The sequence below is a fragment of the Euprymna scolopes genome, chromosome 32, assembly GCF_053919585.1.
Source record: "Euprymna scolopes isolate OS-2025 chromosome 32, ASM5391958v1, whole genome shotgun sequence".
Lineage (NCBI taxonomy): Eukaryota > Metazoa > Mollusca > Cephalopoda > Sepiida > Sepiolidae > Euprymna > Euprymna scolopes.
The window spans coordinates 6,650,001-6,672,500 of NC_136513.1; the positions used below are offsets into that span (position 1 = coordinate 6,650,001).

At 32.1% G+C, this 22,500-nt stretch overlaps 1 protein-coding gene across 2 annotated transcripts in view; it reads right to left on the reverse strand.

Moving 5' to 3' along the window:
- Window positions 1-22,500, reverse strand: part of LOC145256198 (gremlin-1-like) — a 209,896-nt gene that overhangs the window by 152,618 nt on the left and 34,778 nt on the right. Inside the window, exon 2 of one of the 2 annotated variants that reach the window (XM_080114811.1) lies at window positions 960-1,036. The exons of the other annotated variant lie outside the window; for it this stretch is intronic. The gene's annotated coding sequence lies outside the window, so the exon portion shown is untranslated. The remainder of the gene's footprint in view (window positions 1-959; window positions 1,037-22,500) is intronic. 2 annotated transcript variants of the gene reach the window in all.

Consider the following 22,500-nt stretch of genomic DNA (forward strand, 5'->3'; position numbering starts at 1 on the left):
AAACCAAATCAAATCAAACCAAATCAGAGCAAACCTAATCAAACCAAACACCATGAATAAATATTTGAAGATATAATGAACTGGGAACATTTTCTTTCCAAAATAACTGGATTCGGCATTAAATAACCTGAAAAGAGTTGATATGCCGTAAAACGAAACAAACCAAAACAAACCAAACCAAATCAAACCAAATAAAACACCATGAATAAATATTTAAAGATATAATAAACTGGAAGCGTTTTCTTTTTCAAAATAACTGGATTTCGCATTAAATAACCTGAAAAAGGTTGATATGCCGTAAAATAAAACACCTAAACCAAAATCGATGACTAAATATTCAAAATTCAAGATTTGAGACATAAAAACTTTTACAAAAATCATTAAACTCGAAAAGAATTGATCCGTTGCAAAACAAAACAACTGAATCAAACATACGAATATTTGAAGATTTAAAGAACTTTTACCGAAATGACTGAATTCGGCATTAAATAACCCATAATTGAATAAGGGTTGAGAACTCATAAGACAAAACAATGCAACCGAAATAAACTAATCTGTGGTGCATCCTTGTAAGACATTTACAGCAAGAACTCGTCTTTCTAACACAATTAAAAAATTCTTCTTCCATATCCTAAGCAACAAGCGCAATTTCTATGAAAAGTATTGATTGCAAGGGCTTCTCGTCTGTGATACCGCGCAATTGCTACTCGGTAGACCACAATACAGTTGTTTTCACATCCAATATAAATAGATTTCTGTCATGAATTCCATCAATCACTTCCAATCTTCATATTTAATTGACAAACAACCAACCTCATTAACCATTATCGTCCTCTAGTGGCTTCTGTCCTTCATAAATGGTGCGTGAAAGCGATAGAGATCTACCGAGAAAGATGTCCTTTCACATCTCGCTAAAAAAGGTGCCAAGGAGAAGGAAATTCGGAATTTAAAAGACATACGTTTAAGACACTATCCTCGAATGCAGGAGTTTGTCAGGACAATCTGGTGTGAGGATACTTTTCCATACAAGTAAACCCTGCAAAAATAAAAAAAATAAATAACATAGTATTCGTGATCCAAATAAGATCTCCTCCGTATGGCTAGCGAACATTGGCTTTTACACGGAATAGGATACCTTCTGCAAGTACTTTTACCTCAAATAACAGCAAAATGCGGATACTCCACCGGACAATGGCGAATTCTTGTCCTTGAATCCAGTAAAACCAAGCAACAGCAATCAATCTATACTAAACATAGTTAAATGGTCAATTGAGTAGAGGAAAATTATGTTCCAACTTGTTTAGTAACTCAGTGCTTGAGAGGTGAAGGAGAATTTTACTAGAATATTCGAATACCTATGTATCTCATATAGAAATAAGTGTTAGCCTCTACGAAGGGCCCCCAGGAAGGGCCCCTGGATTTCTGAGAACTTTGACTGAATAAAAATGAAACAAAAGAGAATTTTTGTTAAACATGAATACCATATATATATATATATATATATATATATATATATATATATATATATATATATATATATATATATATATATATATATATATATATACACACACACACACACACACACACACACATATATATATATATATATATATATATATATATTGTGTACAGAAAGTTGTTAGTTGAGACAGATCATTGGTACCGTCGGTTTCAAGCCCGATAATAAGGCCCGTTTAAGGTATCCTTATCAAGCTCTCTTCAGCCAATATCTGTCTCTCGGCTGAAGAGAGCTTGATAAGGATACCTTAAACGGGCCTTATTATCGGGCTTGAAACCGACGGTACCAATGATCTGTCTCAACTAACAACTTTCTGTACACAAAATGTAAGTACACTCTTAAAATTTGGATTTTCCTTTTAATTGAGCACTCTGCTGGAATTCTTTTTCCAAAAAAACTAATCATATATATATATATATATATATATATATATATATATATATATATGCGTGTATATGTGTGATACACTGAAAAAGGGCATATGACGCTGCATAAAATTCTGTTTTAAAAGACTTTGTATTTTACCAAAACAAGTAAGAAATAAAATACATTAAAAATCTAAAAGAATTATATTTCTTTCAGCACGTTAAAAGCATGTCAATTCTTGACAGCATCTGTTTCGTAGTGCAGAATCATTCATGTAATTATGATGTCTCCAATTTTTTTAATTTATTCCGCCCTTAACTCATCAGAAGAATAGAAACTCATCAACTTTAAAAGAAAATAAAACGAACAATTGCAACTACTCATCCGATTTTTCAGATTTTGTAATCATGTTCATATTTCTTTTCTTTTCTTTTAAAGTTGAGGAGTTCCTGTTCTTCTGATGAGGAAGGGCGAAATAAATTTAAAAAAATTAGCATAATAATTGCATGAATGATTCTGTGCTTCGAAACAGTTGCTGTTAAGAATTGAACACTTTAACTTGAACTGAAAGAAATAAGCGGCAAGATGTTCAACATCTTGGAATTTGGAATATAGACTTTTTTTGCCATTTATTTGTATATGCTCTGTAGTTACATCGAGCTTCATAAATTAAAGGATAGGTATAACTAAAAAGTGAACTATCATTGAATAAGCATATTTTTTCCATAAACAAAAAGGCAATTATATATATTTTGCATTATTTCACACAGGAAACAGACACACGCACACACACATACACACACATAATTTCAGAGCTTCTTGTCTGTAGAACACATGACACCGAGACTGCTTCCTTGCTGATTATAACTGGTTCGTCTTCAAATCCAATGCCAACAGATTCCTGTTATGAACCTCATCAATAATTCTCAATCCTCTCATACTATTCTTCATCTCTACATTGACAATCATTTCATCTCATTAACCTGTGTCCTCGATTGGCTTTTGGCCTAGATAAGTTGTAATCTATTAGAAAAGGTATCGGAAATGGTGCGTCTCTTCTATCTTCGGCATTTGAAATGTCATCGTGACCGACCAAACGAAGCCACACGGCCGCATCTAAAACATGATATCCTCCTTTGCTCTCTCCATAACTTGCGTCTTACGATCGCATACACCATATTTATTTATTTATCTTGTTATTTACACACCGTTTCTACGATGTAGGCGAACGATTTAATTAATACTGTCGTTGTTTTTTAATGTCATGTCCGTATCGTAACGAAACGTTTGCCGGGATGCGCATCATGGTGGGGGGGCACCGGCAAAAGGTTAGTGGATGACTTTCACCCGCTGTTTTAGCTGCCGCCCTCTTCAAACCCTTCTAACAGTCCTACCCCCTCCCTCTCTCTATCTTTATTTCTCCCTCTCATTCTTTACCTCGTTTGCTTTGGTATCTTCTTAGCCGGCTAACACTATTTCTTTCGTCGACCAGAAATTGTGAGAATCCCCCATCCCCAGAGGAATGGGTCATCTGCATAACACATGTAAAACGACAAAAAAGAAAAAAAAAAAAAAAAAGGAAAAAGGGAAGACCTAAATCAAGCCATCCTCTAAAAAACAAGTCGATCATCTTCATCCCTGCTCTTAAAGCATAAGTTTTCTGTTTTTTATTCATTTAAAATTTTCTAATAAGATTCTCGTAGAAAGTTTGTCCTCTTTCAATATATGATTTACCGAATGTTTTCTAACCCTAACCCTAACACTAACTCTAACACTAACACAAACACTAACCCTAACTAATCCTCACCATAAGCATAAACAAGCGGTAGCTCACATATTAGAAGACCACCCAGATTCTTAGTTACGGTTAGGGTTCCGATTTACAATGGTTCCCTACGGGATAGAGTTAGACACTAGGGTCGTTTTTTAACGTGGAGAAAAAGATAAAAAATTAAAAATTCTCTCAGTTGTGAAGGATTTCTCCTCCGCTGACAGAGAACAAGAAATTCGAAGTGCAGTATCTGAAGAACAGATACTACTGTGGGACTTTGAAGGCCATTTTACGGTTAAGGTTAGTTAGAGTTAGACATCTTGGAAGAGCAACAAAATGTATTTCGCACATGCGCACACACACGCATATATATACATACACACGTACACGTATAGATACAGACACACATACAGACACGAACACATATACATATATAGGCACATACACACACGCACACAAACACACACGCACACATATACACATGTAGACACATACATACATACATACACACATGCACACACGCACACATGCACATATACACGTATACGTACACGCACACGCATGTATAGACGCACACATATACAGACACACACGAACACATACATACACCCGCACACACACAAAATACACATACGCACACACGCGCACACACATAGACACCCGCACATACACACAGACGTAAATATGAAGGATTGAGATGTGAGTTTTTTTTGTCATAAATTTTTTTAGTTGTAATGAAAAAACAAAAAAACAAAAAAAAAAATGAATTTATTTCATAACCAGTCAAAATTTGAAAGCAATTAGTCAATCTTCAGATAACCGAATAAAAATTGACGTCTAACTTGAAATTTCTTAGAAAATTCTTAGGTATTCAAAGATAGAAAGTTTTTTAATTGCGGGAGAAATATATAGAGCGGATACTTTGGTGCTTCTCTTCTCCGGAATCCCCCCCCACCCATTTTAGAAAACAAAATGAAGAAATATCTGTATGAACCTGTGACGAAAAGAAAATACCGTACGCCCTAATTTATTACGATTGTTTGATGTGTCGCGTAAATTCATGAAGTAATTATATTTTTAAATTAGAAAATTAAATTTATGGCTAAACGAACAGCGACAATATCACGACGCTGGCGTGAAAACAAAAGAAATAACCCTAAATAATTCCAAGTTGTGACGTTTGGTAATTAAAGAGAAGAACAAAAACGTTTTTGTTTTTCCTGAAGAGTAACTTCAAGCATTAAATCTCTTAATGCATTACAAGATTGAACGTTTTCGAAGATATATATATATATATATATATATATATATATATATATATATATATATATATATATATATATATATATATATATATATCTTCGAAAACGTTCAATCTTGTAATATAATCTTGTATATATATATATTCGATATATATATATATGTTCGATATATACACACACACACACACACACACAATTAAATACGGCATAACGGCGTTGACACACTGGTTTACGCCAGATCACCGAAGTTAAGCAACATTGAGCCTGGTTAGTAACAGATGGGTGACCATTTGGGAATTCTAGGCACTGTATGTGTTCTCCGCTTATCTCCAGTTTTCTGTACATACACTTCACTTGCCACTGGTATTTAACAATGTCCACTCGGGAGGTGTGGTTAGAGATTGCGCACCTTCTGCCACAAAAATTTAACGCGCAGACACCCTGTTATTGGGTATTCATAGTCTGTTAAAGACTGAATGAGGCTCAATATATACACAATCATTCTAGAAATAGATTTTAGTTAAATCAATAATAATCTAAAAAGACAAGATTTTTGACCGTTCCTTCGACCTTCCTCTCACATACAATTCAATACATCGAGGAAGCGGAAGGAACGGTGAATTGAGATGATTCCAATATTTTCCACAAATCCGATACAATTGCCGATTCCAATTATTTTAAAGTATCTAAATACTTAGCTATAAGGCTGCTCCCCCGTTTTTTAAAATTAAATTTTCGGATTACCGCAAACATCTATGTAATGCTAGCGAGTAAACCCGACGATGCTCACGAGTGCATAAGAATAAACGAACGTTACACACTTCCAATACTTTTATTGTTATCGATAGCGGTGAAATCGCTTATTTTCCAATCAAATCGATCGCTGGCCTGCTCTGCAACACAAGCTTCACACACCTTCCCACGGTGACTTAATCCACAATACATTGTAGCCTACATTGCACTGTAGAGAGCTTACTGTTTCTTTTGTAAAATTACTAGCAGTTCAGCCCGGCTTTGCTCGGACCCTATGTACTGTTCATGACTTGCCCTACGTGTGAATATACTTTATGTAACATGTTTAGACCAAAGTTTGTCTGAGTAATTTTGTAGAGACCGTAGAATTCTATTTCTTTAAACTTTGACTCCAATTTTGACCCCTTAACACTTATTTTCTTTTTTTTGGCTCAAATCAAATTATAAAGTTTGATCCATGTCCAAGTAACCTACATCTAAAATTTCTAGTGTTTAGACCCAAAATTGGCGGAGGAGTTTTGTAGAGTTTTCAAAGGTCAAATCGTTGAACTTTGACCCCTTGACAGGCAAATTTCTGGCCGAAAACCGATTAAAAAGATTTTCCCAAATCTCAATACTCCTTATGCCAAATCTCGAGTCTGTAGACCGGAAATTGACATAGTTATTTGGTAGGGAAGTGTACAAAGACAGACAGACATACAGACATACAGACAGACAGACACACACACACACATACACACTTTCACTTTTATAGATAGATAGATTTCTATATAATGGCTTGCATTTAAGTTTAAAATGAAAAAGTATTCTGACTCATTTGTACCCTAAAGAGAAACATTCATTTCGAACACGCACATATCTTATGAAAGAAATTACTGTTAATTTTATACATCTTCTGCTTATGCGGCCTTTTGCTTGTGAGGTAATAAAACTTTTCATAGACATTGTGATCTTAGACTGTATAAAAGTGTTAACTTTGGTCGAAACCGGACTGTTCTTTCTTTAATCGCATTTTTTCGATTATCGATTATGCTTCCTTATCGGAAGCATTCCGATACAAAACCTATCTAAGAATGTTGTCAGACACATAGTATACATTTGTGTGAAACAAAGAAACAAAAAAACAAAAAAAAACGGCCCAACCGTCTCGGAGTCGATAGGGAACTCTCTCTTTCTCTCTTCTTCTCTCCCTCCACACACATACACAGATAACGTGATTTTATATATAAGTAAATGTGGATATATTTTCGCAAACATGAAACTCCACTGTAAGAGTTAATCTATAATTTTTCATTTTACTGCTACATGAAAATCAATAAATATTAATTATTTAATCATCAATAGCAGCAATGGTAAGTGAGGTTTTAGTAAAAAGCAATAAAAAGAATCGTTTTTGGTATCAGAATGTAGGCGTACAATTTTCCGATTCCGATACTCCCAAAAGTTTTGATTTTTACGATTCCCAATTCCAGCACTAATATATATATATATATATATATATATATATATATATACTAGCAAAAGTACCCGTCGTTGACTGGGTTCAAAAGCAGCCTATAGAAAATGGACTCTGATTTATGAAAGTATGATAGGTTATGAAAAGGAAGGGTTGTAAAGAGATAGGTTCGAATTTGGGGGTATCAAAACCAAAGCAAAATATGATGAAAATAAAAATAGATAAACCTCATAATTTATTATACCATACCTGTTCACACTGAAACACTTATCACAATATTCTGTGGATCTATATTAAAAAATCTTGTTAAACTTTGTGACATATTTCCATTCTACGGAGGCCAGGTGCGAACGAACACCCCATAATTTTATTATACTATATTTCTTCAAACTGAAACATAATTATCAAAGTATACTTACGCAGATAGATATGAAAAGTCTTTATTAAAGCTTGTGCCTATTTCCATTCTATGGAGGCCAGATGCGAACGCAGACCCCACAATTTTATTATACTATCCCTATTTAAATTAAAAAATACTTATCAAAGTATTATTATGTACATTTATATCAAAACACACTTGTAAACGTTTTTTTTTTTAATTTAAAATTTTTTATTTCCATACTTTGTGGACCAGGCGCGAACGCAGACCCCAAAATTTTAATGAACCACCGTTTTGCATGATCAAACATACCCATTCCTGTGTCTCGATACATCTTCTGTCATTATATGTAATCAGTATTTTTAAATAGTCAACTATATAGGAGCCTATTCGTAACCACACACACACACACACATTCAGCTTTATATTATATATATATATATATATATATATATATATATATATATATATATATATATATATATAAAGGGCGGAGGACATAGGCAAGAAATTTTTTCTAAATGACATGAATTGGTTAGCCTACATTTATCTGGAGAAAAAAAAAATCTAGATCCAGTATTAAAAATAATTTTGTTCATATGTTTTAAGGAAGGTGGTGTTTGATCAACACTGCTGGAGAGCTATGATTTAATATACTGTTTTCTTTTTCAATCCCCGAAACAGTGTTTCATGGTAACCGATTGATGATCCCTTTACGAACATTGGTACTATCGTTTGTTCATGTAAATAAAACTATTCAGCGATATGTTCCAACGAAGGACAATTTTTTGAAAGGATTTAAGGAAACTTCCGAGATTCTCTCTCTCTCTCTCTCTCTCTCTCTCTCTCTCTCTCTCTATATATATATATATATATATATATATATATATATATATATATATATATATATATATATATTTACTCTGCGTTACCCAGCTCGTATTTAGGGAAAAATGCACTTTCGTAAATAATTGGATTTATTCAAAACGTATCGCAAAAAAACAAAAAACAAATAACATCTACGTAAATCGCGATGTATCCGAAAAGTCAGCGAGGTGGACGAGGGGTAAGTTAGGCTTCTTACCATGGGGTCCCAATTTCGAATCTCGCGAGATTCAGCCACTCTGATGAGTCGCAGACGACAAAACACGTGTCAGTGGATAATTATATATATATATATATATATATATATATATATATATATATATATATATATATATATATATATGTGTGTGTGTGTGGGAGGGGGGTAATGAATTAACGATGGTTTGACACCGCCCAAATTCCTCCGCTCGATTTGTTTACACAAAGAGCGTCGCCTAATACGCTAATGTCAGTTTGTATATCACTTCCCAATATGCTCAACCTAAGATGAGGAGCATTATAGTCATCCACATACAGTACTGTTTCGCTGTTTCACAGCTCACCAGTGGGGCTAGACAGGCAACTGCATCCTGTGAAAAATTTCCTCCACTCTATATCTGTGCCTAAATCAAAACGCGGATTCCATGAACAAAGCTTCTTTCTTAGAACTGCACGCCTGTGGAACTCTGTTCCGTCTGCCTGCTTCCCACCGGACTACAACTTGGATGTCTTCAAGTCCAATGTTAACAAATTCCTAATGAACCGTCCCTTTAAGTAAACACTTCATCAAATCTCCACACTAACGTAATGTACTTGCAATAACCCTTATTCCTGAGTGGCTTCCGGGCCTTGATAAGTGGTGATCACTGTGTAAAAAAAAAAAAAAAAGCCAGGATCGAAACCCGGTCGCCCAAATGACAGTCAATGCTTCTCACCATTATATATATATATATATATATATATATATATATATATATATATATATATATATATATATATATATATATATACTAGTTGTATATACTCCGCGTTATCCAGCCGAAACATTGTCGGACGAAAGAATTAGTCACATACTACTTAAGATACACCGAATATCCTAACTTGTTACAAAAAAATGATCACATGTTGGATTAAGGGAAGCATAAAACACATCCATCTTGGTTTATGGAAATCAAATGAGAAGTAACTTTGATAGTTTAAACGGGAAATAACTCCCATAGATTAAAGAAATAAATAAGCTCACTTCCGGTTTTATACACAACTGTTGTCAGCTATTAATACTTAAAAATATATTAAATTAAAAATAAATTAAAATTAAAATACATTGAATAAATCAACTTTCAATAATATCTATAAACAGAACAATACTATTACAATAAATAATTAATAACATCGAACTAATTATTAAAATAGATGTTTTAATGTAATATAAAATCATAAAACGCAGTATTAATCATATATTAAATTCACATAATTTTTTATGCTATCGATTGTCTGTTATTACAAAAATAAATACGTTTCTGTGAAACTTACATCACAATGAATGCTTTTTTCTTGATTTTAATTTAAATTTTCTGAAAGTATCGTAAAAATTCTTTGGACATATTCAAGAATATTGTATATATTTTTTTTATTTTCAATTAATTTTAATTGAATTACCTTTGTACTAACAAAAATAATTTAAAAGATTGGCCACTTTTTACGCAAAAACAAATTCACGAAACTTTCGGACGGCATCTTCCGGCATTTTTTGTCACCCCCTCCCCCGACGATTGCAAAGATATCTCAGTCCTTATACTGCAGAGTTAGCGAATTTTAAATAACAGTTTGACCTTTGATTTACTAAATTTCGACGAGTTAAATGCTTCCGATGGAACGTTATACAGTGTATCACTAAAGTAAGTACATCCCCTCACATTTTTGCAGGTATTTGAGTGTATCTCTTCCTGGGACAACACTGACAAAATGATACTTTGACACAACGAAAAGTAGTCTGTCTGCAGTTTATATAATAAGTTATTATATATATTATATAAGTATATATATATATATATATATATATATATATATATATATATTATTTTTAAAATGTAATTATCCACTGACACGTGTTTCATCGTCTACGACTCATCAGAGTGACCTTACATTTTAAAAATAATATATATATATATATATATATATATATATATATATATATATATATATATATATATATATATATATATATATATGATGAAAATAATGGAAATAGTATTCCGACAAAATAGAGAAAATAAAATAAAATAAAATAAAAAGGAACAAACCGTATTATGTGTTCATCAACGTTTCGTCTTTATTTCTTTATTTATTCATCCAGAGGAAGTCTCGAAATAAAGACGAAACGTTTATGAACACATAATACGGTTTGTTCCTTTTTATTTTATATATATATATATAGCTCCCCATGTGGGGGTACCAAATTGGTTAAAAGGGAAAATTATTCCCAACTCGCATTTAGGTAAAAATGCACTTTCGTAAATAATTGAATTCATTCCAAACATATCGCTAAAACCAAAACAAAACAACATCTATATATATATATATATATATATATATATATATATATATATATATATATATATATATATATATATATATATATAGGGATTTAACAGGCTATCAGAATGCGACGAATGTTGAGGAACAAAGGCGAAAACAAGTGACAATTTGCAAATCAATAAGTCAATAAGTATATACATATATTCTATATATTTATTTTAGGCAGAAAGATATCCAAAAATTAAGAAAAATGGAATTTCAACAAAGGTCGTTGATAGTGCTCAATCAAAGCGAGCAAATTATATTTTTTATTCTCTATGTAAATACAGTCATATCTTGCTACGATGTGCAGACCGTTTCAATCATATTTGATTTCACCAGGAAAGAAAAATTAAAATAGAAAAATTAAAAAATTTTGAAACCATTTAAAATTTTGAGGAGGGAAATATTGCCATGAGTACCAATAATCAACAATTCTTATTTCTCTCCTAAATATTTGAAAAGGCCTGGAACCTTTTTAATTTTTCTATTTTAATTTTACTTCCCTGATGAAATCAATTATTATTGAAACGGTCTGCACATCGTAGCAAGATATGGCTGTATTTACATAAAGAATAATAAATATATGTCTATATATACATATATTTACCTCTCATGTTTGTATATATTTGTATTATCACCAGCTAGTATGGTTTGGATAATATAAAGGTATTATAAATAAATATATGGAGCACTGTCTAAAGGCTAACAATATATATATATATATATATATATATATATATTAATATATATGTATATATTAATATATATATATTAATATATATATATTAATATATATATATTAATATATATATATATTAATATATATATTAATATATATATATTAATATATATATATATTAATATATATATTAATATATATATATATTAATATATATATATATTAATATATATATATTAATATATATATATTAATATATATATATATATATATATATATATATATATCACAACCAACAGTGTCTTCTCTACAACCAAGTGATTAAAATCGCTGACTAGATGGTTGCAGATTTGATGTCTGCTGGGGGGGGGTTAGTCTAACCGCACTAAAGAGCTGTGATACAACGAAACAGTCTGTGAATATATATATATATATATATATATATATATATATATATATATATATATATATATATATATATATATATATATATATATATATATATGGCGATTAAGCTACACTGAATATTCTGCGTTTCATCCACTATAGGATTCGTCAGGCTTATGCGTAAGCCTGACGAATCCTATAGTGGATGAAACGCAGAATATTCAGTGTAGCTTAATCGCCATATATATTTTATAAATTACTAACTAGCTCTACATACGTATTGAGCACTTTTGAAGTAAATACTTAACGTTTACGCATAAATCTATACTTTCGTATATTAAATTTACGTGAGTAAATGAAGTAGTTATATATATATATATATATATATATATATATATATATATATATATATATATATATATATATATATATATATAACTTTATTTAAAAGAAAAGTGGGTTATCCAAGTCGGGCTATTTGTTTTAATCTAATCCGTTAATCTGTAAAGAAACGATAATCCCAGTGTAATCCAAAAGATAAGTCTAGAAATAGATTTAAAGAAATTGGTCAGACAGTCTGTCCTCGAAATACTTACATGTTGGTAAATATGTCACACATGTGCATTTGCCGATAAACGTCAGGCGATTTGGGGGAGCGAAACATTCCACACCAATGCAGTGTGCAAAACAAACAAACAAAAAAGCAAAAGAAACTTCGGCGTGACATGTGAACGGACGGACGTCCACCGGTCACGTTAAAGTTTCTTTTGACTTTAATTATGGAAGGTTATAAAGAAAGCAAAGGTTGAAAAAATGGAAGAATCCATTATGAAAAGAAGGGATATCATCGCGGAGAGTGACACCATTTAAATTGTAGCTGCAGAGAATAAGACAAGAGAGAGAGAGAGAGAGAGAGAGAGAGAGAGAGAGAGAGAGAGAGAGAGAGAGAGAGAGAGAGAGAGATATGTATATATATACATATGTATATATACATGTATATATATATGTATATATATATGTATATATATGCGTATATATATGTATATATATATGTATATATATGTATAGATATGTGTATATATGTGCATATATATGTATGTATATCTATCTATCTATCTCTCTATATATATGTATGTATGTATGTATATATATATATATACATATATATATATATGTCCTTCTTATACAGACTATAAAAGAACTGATAACCCAATATGTCTCACACAGTCTACCAAGCTCTAGTCTCTGTCCCATCGACGCAATTTTGCATCGTTGTGTTTGTTTTAGAAATACTTCTACAGAATGTGCTTCGACGAACGTACTGCACTCTTAACCGTAGAATTCTTAGATGACTGAAAACTCTAATAGCTTCTTTCTTCGAATTGCTTTATTTTTTAAATGTCTCCCGCTTCCTGTTTTGTCACCCGTAATAACATGCAGAAATTTAAATGTAACGTGAACAAACATTTCGCTCAGAACTTCCCAGTTAGTCTTAGAATGCTCATATAGACATGGCTTCTAATTTTCAATAACCTCTCACATCTTATGTCAAAAGGGTCTTGCTTGAGATTGAATATAAGAGAAAAAAAAGATAATACTAAATTTTGATAATTTTAAACCCGCTAATGTAGCGGTTCATACCTAATCTTAAATGACATGAAGCTTAGTTATAGATAGCCATTTTCGTTGATGTACGTAGCTTAGGTATGAAATAATATTTTCATTGGTTTACGAAGTTTAAGTTTGAGACAGTATTTTAGTTCATCAACGAAGCTTAGTTATAAATAGCCATTTTTGTTGATGTACGTAGCGTAAGTTTGAAATAGTATTTTCATCGGTTTACGAAGCTTAAGTTTGAAATAGCGTTATCGTTCATCGACGGAGCTTAATTTTGAAATATCATTTTTGTTCATCGACGAAGCTTAAATTTGAAATAGCATTTTCATTTGCCTGTCAACGTTTAAATTTTTTTAATAGCCCTTGCGTTGGTCGATAAAGCTTACATTTGAAATAATAATTACATTGCTAAACGCATAGACCCAATGGACGCTTCTTAACAATTTCCCATGTTATGTTTTTAGAGAATGGTCCAAAAGAAGACGAGATTGAACTATCAAGTGACCAAACTAAAGTGAATAAAATCCCGTCGGCCAGTATCGAGTGTTCAGTGCTTTTTATTAAAACTAAATTGCGATCCTTACCAATGTGGAAAACAAAAACGAAGCGAACCTAAGTAGCTGTTTGTAGCTTTTTATTTCCACTTTTTTTACTTGTTAAAACTTTTGATAAAGATTAAATGGTTGACTGAGTAAATAAGTCAAATGTTGATGCCAACGGGTGAGTGAGTGTGTCTTATCAGCGAGGAATTAAATGGCCGACTCTCTTGCTATTTATTGTCTTTAGTCTGTCTTAAATATTTGCGAAAAGAATCAGTTATTCCCAAAGAGAATTACGGGAAGAGTACAATTAGTCGTTTTCTTTTTTTTGTTGTTTTTGTTTTTTTCATTGTTAAAATTCTTTTACATTTTTAATATACTATTTTAAATGGGTAAAAATTATATAAAACTGATGGAATTTCATGATTAGGCGTGAAACCGAAATGGAATAGGGGGAAAGAAGTGTCGGGAGTTGTCCACTTGGTATATTCTCTATAACTTGCTGCATTTACCATAATATCGCAATCACTCTATGGACTTATTTAAAACATCCCCCCGACGAGATGAAAAATTATGTACACTTATTTATAGTTATAATATATATATATATATATATATATATATATATATATATATATATATATATATATATATATATATATATATATATATATATATAATGTCGACACAGGAGAGGTATAGTTGGAGATTACGCAACTCTTGACACAAAGATTTCACGCGCAGGCACCCTTACCATAGTCTGTCAAGACTAAAGGAAGCCTTTATATATATATATATATATATATATATATATATATGTGTGTGTGTGTGTGTGTGTGAGATAAGTCACAGATTAGAAATCAAGTAAATTATCCTATTAGATATTACAGTGAGGTAATAATTACTTTAATATATACACACATATATATATAATTTTCACTTATATGTATATAATATAACTGTAATCATTACACTTTACACTTATATATATATATATATATATATATATATATATACATACATACATATATACATACACACACACACACACACATATATATATATATATATATATATATATATATATATATATGTATATATGTATAACAGTGGCCTTTGTTGGTGTCTGCGCAAAAATCTCCACCAAAGTCCTGTGTGAATATTTAGTCTACTGAGTTGAAATTTGATATATAGGGTATTTGGACTTGTAATATACATTTGATTTTGTTTTTAGCCGGCATAAAATGCTTCTAAGGAGTCAGAATTGAACAAAAAACATTGACCTCTGCCTGACGTAAGTCAACTGTCACCGTTTTTTTTTTCATACGCTAACGGATAGGACTAGAAATCTGTATGTTTCGATCCTAGCTGATGGCACACGAGTCAGTTTTAATTTTTGAAATTCTACTATATATTAGGTACAATATAATTGATAGAAAATTAGCTCTATTTTAATAAATATAATATTAAGTGTATTTTACAGCCGGACAACGCCGGATATAAGAAAGTGCATTTAGTACTGCAGTTTAAAGATTTCCTTACTTTTGTAGTTTACTGGTCATGCTATTGTTTTGTAACTGTAGAAATATCCGTAATTAAAATGCATCTGCATCATCAAATCATTCACGCCAAACAATGCACATTGTCACTGATACTTAAGGGGTTACTTTAAATTATGATCCACATTTTTAGAGGGATTCGTAGTGGGGAGTTGTTCAGCAAGTATGTTCACGTTATATTTTATTTCCTTTAACGTTTCTGATCAGTTTGTTGAAGCTGCGGGTGGAGGCATCCTACTAGATGCCAAATATTCACCTGCTAACTCAGATATTCCAACCGAGAGATCATTTTTACACTTGGTTCACCGGGTATATTTGCAAGGTAGTTTTTAAAATTCTTTTTGATAAGTCCAGTTGCTTCTATAATAACTGGAATTATACAGATCTTCCCAAGATTCCAGTTTCTTTTCACGACCTTGGTATTTCGATATATTTTTCCATTCAGCTCTGTTTAACCCAGCACTATTGAGAATAGTAACTTCTACGAAGGTTGCTTCTTTCCTCTTCTTGTCTCATATCACTATGCCAGGTTTCATGGCTCCATTTTCTAGGTATGTATTTGTAAGGATTGCATAGTCATAGTGAATGGTGTATGACTTATTTGCAACTGTTTTTTGCTGGTAAACATGTTCTTAAAACTTTCTGTTGCATTCGATATTCAATATTTTACAGATCATCAAGTGGAGATATTTACACACATTCTATTGTGTTGCATTGTATAGTAACCCCTCCCCCGATGTCAGGTGGCTCCCACTTTCGACTTCTGTGTGGCAGAACCTGTACTTGCTGTCATTGCTTAGAGCACTCGTTTTCTTAAAAGTATTAGTCATCAAGCCTTGATCTCGGGCACCCATTATACTCCTTTCCTGATCATAATGAAGCGATCCTCTTTTTATTAAGTCTATAGAGCCTTCCTTTATCCATATAGTCCTGAGTGAATTCATCCAGAACATACTTGGCATACTAATAGTTTGGCCCATCCTTCCATTTTTTTTCTTTTGTAATGGAAGTACTTAGTGCATTTTAGCAACTCTTTAGACTATTTCTGTAGCAGACATGTTTTATGAGTCTGTCTTATTTGTAAGACAGTCTTGTCCAAAATATTTGACCAGTTTTGTGATGGGGATTGTTCTGTTGGCTCTTATTTCTTCTTTGTTTTATTTTACTTCAGTCGAAGTTCTCAGAAATCACTTTAAATCTATATGAGATACATAGATATTAGAATGTTTCATTAAAATTCTTTATCTCTCAAACACTTAGTAAAGAAATTGAGCACAATTTTTCTCACTCCAATTAACGATTTTCATACGTTGTAGTTTATCTTTCGTTTTGGTCTCTTGATTTTACTGGATCCCAGGACAAGAATTTATCTAGTCTGGTGGAGTATCCAGCTTCATGTTATTACTTGAGGTAACATCACTTGGAGAAGGTGCACCATTCCTCGTAAAAGCTAATGTAAGTTAGCTATAGTGAGGAGATCTTATTTGGGCAGTGAATACTATGTGATTTTGAATATTTTGTCATTGTTTACTTCTATGGAAAAAGTATCCTCATGTCAGATTGTTTTGAAAGACCCCTGTACAGAGAGACATTACTGTAACAGCATGTGAACATTTAAATGTAATGTTAAGAAGTATTTTGCTACGCAACTCTCAACTTAGCATGACTTAAAAATGTGGCCCCTAATTCAGAGTAGCTCCATACATCTCGCTGGCGATGTGCATTGCTTTGAAGTAAACAGAATTGTAAGGATAATTTTATTAATATAGAGCTGTTTGTTTGTGTGTTTAATATCTTTCAAATATTCACACCGCTATTGGCTTCGGTTAGTCTAAAAAACCGGAATGTTATTATTAGAAAGGTGAGTCACATTACAAGGAATGCTTTTCCTGAAACTGCTTATCAATAAAAGTGATAAAGAACTTGGTCAGTTCGTTAATTCCTCATTCTTTAAAAACGCTTTTTCACAATCGACGAGTTGCGTTATTTCGCGTCTCAGCTATGAAACATAATTTGACGTAAATGTTCGGCAAGATCTTCCGACTGATAAAAGTGGGAATCTTTATAAAGAGTTACGCCTTCTTGTTCTTGGGATTTCAGAAGAAACACACACACACACACACGCACACACGGGCACGCGCACACACACACACGGGCACGCACACACACACACACACACACACACACACACACACACACACACACACACACACACACACACACACACACGGGCACGCGCACCCACATGTACATACACACTTGGCTTTAGAGGAACTTAATTTCCCTCTATTCTTGTACTAATTGCCTGTGGCCGTTAGATAGAACGCAAGCCCACGTAAAGTAACTTCGTGACTGCATTTGAATCTCTCGACCAACAATAGTTATAACTTCCTGCTTGATGATTTTGTTAGCATCAAACACTAATATCTGTCAGTATAAAAACTTATTAATACAGAGTAGAACGATATAATTGTCACCCCAGAAAATACTACATGATTCCATTTCCGTTTGATGAAAAAAGACCATCTACTAGTTGGCCAGGTGTGTACAAATCTCAAGAGTGATAGGAGCCTTCTATCATGTCTGAAAGTGAAACAATCTTCAACGAACGAGATCGGAGATGAAATGCTGTACAACTCATGCTCTCTACCGATCCAAGTTATGACAACAGGACCATTGCCAGCACCCTCAAATCACTGGATTGGCACGAATACCAGGGGCATGCCCAGGGTGATGAAAATAAAGTTTCCAGCCACGGTTATGGTCTTTGGTGTGGTTTCAAGTGAGGGCCACATCATGGCGCCTCACATCTCCGAAGTCGGCTTGAAAGTCAACACCAAAGTTTACCTGGATATGCTGAAGAGTCTGGTGATCCCCTGGTACAATCAGGTGGCCGCTCGCAGACCCTGGTGTTGAAGCAGAACTCGGTGCCGGCCCATGAGTTAAAAAAAAAACCTAGGCTTGGCTTCAGAATGAGTTTTACGACTTTGTATCCTTCTCTCAATGCCCCCACGTCCTCCCTGACCTAAACCCGCTAGATTACTTCGTTTGGTCATACGTCGAGAACATCACCAACATGACCTCCCACAACACCAAAGCCAGCCTGATCGCCGCCATCCGCCGAGTATTCGCCGAGCTTTCGTCCGCGCTTGTGGAAAAGGTTATGCTCCTAGTTCTGGACCCGTACGGAGGAGATGATTGAGGCTGAAGGCGGCAACATTGAATAAATGCGAGCTCTACTGCATGATCAAGTTACCTGAATTGATTTTTTTTCAATAAAAGTTTTAAAACAAAGTTATAGTGTTGTTTTCTTTAGGGCAACAACTTTATCGCTTCACTCTGTATTTATTTTAAAATATTACAGCAAGAAAACCTCTTTACGGAATTAGAGTTGAGTCGCCTTCTTTATTTTTTTTAAGAAAAGGCGCAAATATTATATAAAAAAAACAATTTCAGAATAAAACCCAAACAAAACATACCCCTAAAAACTTATACGTATTTCTAGATGAGTAAACACAGATAATCCAGGCTATTCTATCTAACCCCATTTTTTTCAGAAAGTTGAAAAGAAAACAAATATAAGAGACATCCAAGAAAACATAAGATAAATAGTACATGGCCGAACGAAAATTATTTATTTTATTTAATGTACATTTTATTGCAATTTAAAAACATTATCTTTCATCTAGCAATTAATGATATAAAGATAACATTTTCAATGATTTTTTTTAAAGTGCAACAGAATATACATTACATAAAATAAATCCAAGGTAATTTTTTGATTCAATTTAAATTAAATTTTTATACCTTACTTTGTAAAATTTATAAAAGTGCATTTTTAAGATAAATACATTTCAAATTGAATCGTGTACCTTTATTTTTAAAGCCTGTAGTAAAAACATTTTGTTTAACAATTTTCATGCCTTGGATGAAATGCTTTTCTAACTTGTATATACATATATATATATATATATATGTATATATATATATATATATATATATATATATATATATATATACTGTTAAATAACATTCCACTTACCAAAAAAATTCACAATACATGATTTTTTATTTTTTCTTGTAGTACAGACGAATTACTATATTTTCTTTTTCTATAAGCGCCTTACACAGGTTTCATTGTGCATTTAGCCGATGCTACCATCACACAAATCATCGGAGAATGAGCCATATAAGATACAGTCGCACATAACTTGAGGGAATAACGAAGAAAAAGGTTGCTCCATGGAAGAAAACATAAATTTCAGAAATATTATAGCACTTACTATATTTGCATATTATATGTGCTCTGAACGCAAAATAATTCTTCGCTGAGCTTATTATCTATATTTTTATAAAGTAATAGGGTTCGTGTGTTTCTGTCTGTGTGTACAGCTCTCCATCATCAACGAAATATAAAGGAGGTAAGAGGGTAGATCTCTCCTGGTAGAGAAACATTAGAACCCATTTTAGGATGTTTCTGTTATAGGAGACATAAGAATCTTTGCATAATTTCTTTATATACTATTCTACAAACCACCCCCATATCGAATGACTTATGCTCATTTGCATATCACATTATATTAAATCTCTTTAACTAATTACCTCGACCTTATTACATATTGGAAATATTCTAATCATTTAAACTGTACTATTTACAAAATCTATTTAACATTTAATCTATCTATCTATATATCACATTATATTAAATTTCTTTAACTAATTACCTCGACCTATATATATATATATATATATATATTATATATATATATCTATAAAAACAGAGATGTGTGTGCCACAGACGATTTCTGATTGGTTAATCCAATAATCACATCTCCTAAAAAACAATCGTTTCTACGCTCTTACCTTTACCATAAAATATTATGGCTTTATTTATTGTCCATCTTGGAAGGGTTTAATTTTTTAATAACTTGTTATTTACAAATTAAAAAAATACGAAACTATTATACGAAACTATTATACGAAACTAAACTACACGAAACGCGCACACACGCACACACACACGTTCACTACCATCACGTTGTTATGGCAACCAAACCCGCTGACTTAACTAAACAGTAAACACACACAGTAAATGTGATTTTCTTCATTTTCTCATTTCACTCGTGGTCTTAAATTCACTTCGGGTTTGTATTACGATACACATAGATTCGAATAAGTTGCCAAAAAACAAATATATAACAAATAAATGTTATCAAAGGCAAGATAAATTACTTTTCTACCAAACTGGATATATTTTTCGTGTTTTTATTCAATTTAACATGTTTATTCAGCTCGAAAAGCATACAGTGTTTACCGATGTATTGGAAAATTCAAGATGACGGCCGATTCTCTCTTTAACACGGTAAGTTTGGAAAAAGGTGTAATAAATAAAAAACCGGTTAAAATACTGTTAAAAACTCGCTCAATATATGTTACCGTGACATAGGTTGACATATATTCGGCGGGGTTTTAATAGTATTTTGTATAGTTTTTTATTTATAACACCTTTTCCCAAACTTACGGTGTTAAAGAATGTGTGAGACGCCATCTTGAATTTTCCAACACATCGGTAAACACTGTATTCTTTTCGAGCTGAATAAACATGTTAAATTGAATAAAAACACGAAAAATATATCCAGTTTTTATCGGTTTTTTACCTTCTCTGCAGAAGTACAAAAAAAACCTAAAAAAAACGGAAGGTACTTTTACAGAATGTTAAACTAACCCTAACCGATGTTTTATGTTTAGTTTAGGAAAAGTCAGAAGAAACAAAAGTCATTATTGCATGAAATATACGTATTTAGTTGAAGTATTGTTTATGTCAATTCTTTCGAAGAAATTTAGCAAGAATACCTGTAAACCAGGAAATCGGTAAAATGTCATCATGGATGAATACTTGTCTATTATAATTTCTACCCTTGACAAAAACTTAGCCATAACAAAAGAGATTTATTGTTCAGATTGTTTTTGAGATTGATTTCTAAAAAGATATTTTATAAATAAAATCGACTTTAAAATTAAAGACTTAAATTACAATAATTGAATTTAAACATTCTTATTTCAATATTTGGCACATAACACCTGCAAAATTGATCACAATGTCAGGATTTCATTTTATTTCAGAATCGATGGCAAATTGTGTAGATTGATATCTCATTATATTAAATACTAATATTTAACATTAGTTTATCATTTAAGCCGATAAAAAGCCCTTTTTTTTTCGAGTCATAAAAGGATTTGGAGTTTCCTAATCAACCTTTCGGGTGCAGTTGCACGCTCTCAAAATAACTAAAGTGTTGGCTTTAAAAAAATTGGTTCATTAAACCTAAACAGGTTTAGTTTTAATAAAAAAAAAAAATTAAAAAAAAATCGCTTTGGTATTTAGATATGTCGTATGGTTATCCCTAATCGCTGAATAAAACCGCTAACGAGTTGAATGATTACGACATAAAATTAAACTCGGGTTCCTGAAACGGAAACTTCGTTTGTTTTTGTTTTTTTCTTATTAATATATTTACATTGTTATTTTGTTTTCATTTTCAATCATTCGACCAGTTTTCTTTTTCAAGTAATCCAAGTTACAGAATTCCCACTGATTACTATGCTAAAATCACAATGACTAATGTATACCTATTAACCCTTATCCTTGAGTGGCCTCTGGGCCTTGATAAGTGGTGACACCCATGTAAAAAAAAAAAATCACTCGAACAGTTTTCTTTTTATAATGTACAGTTTTAAAAGTTTAAAAACTATATAGTTTTTACTT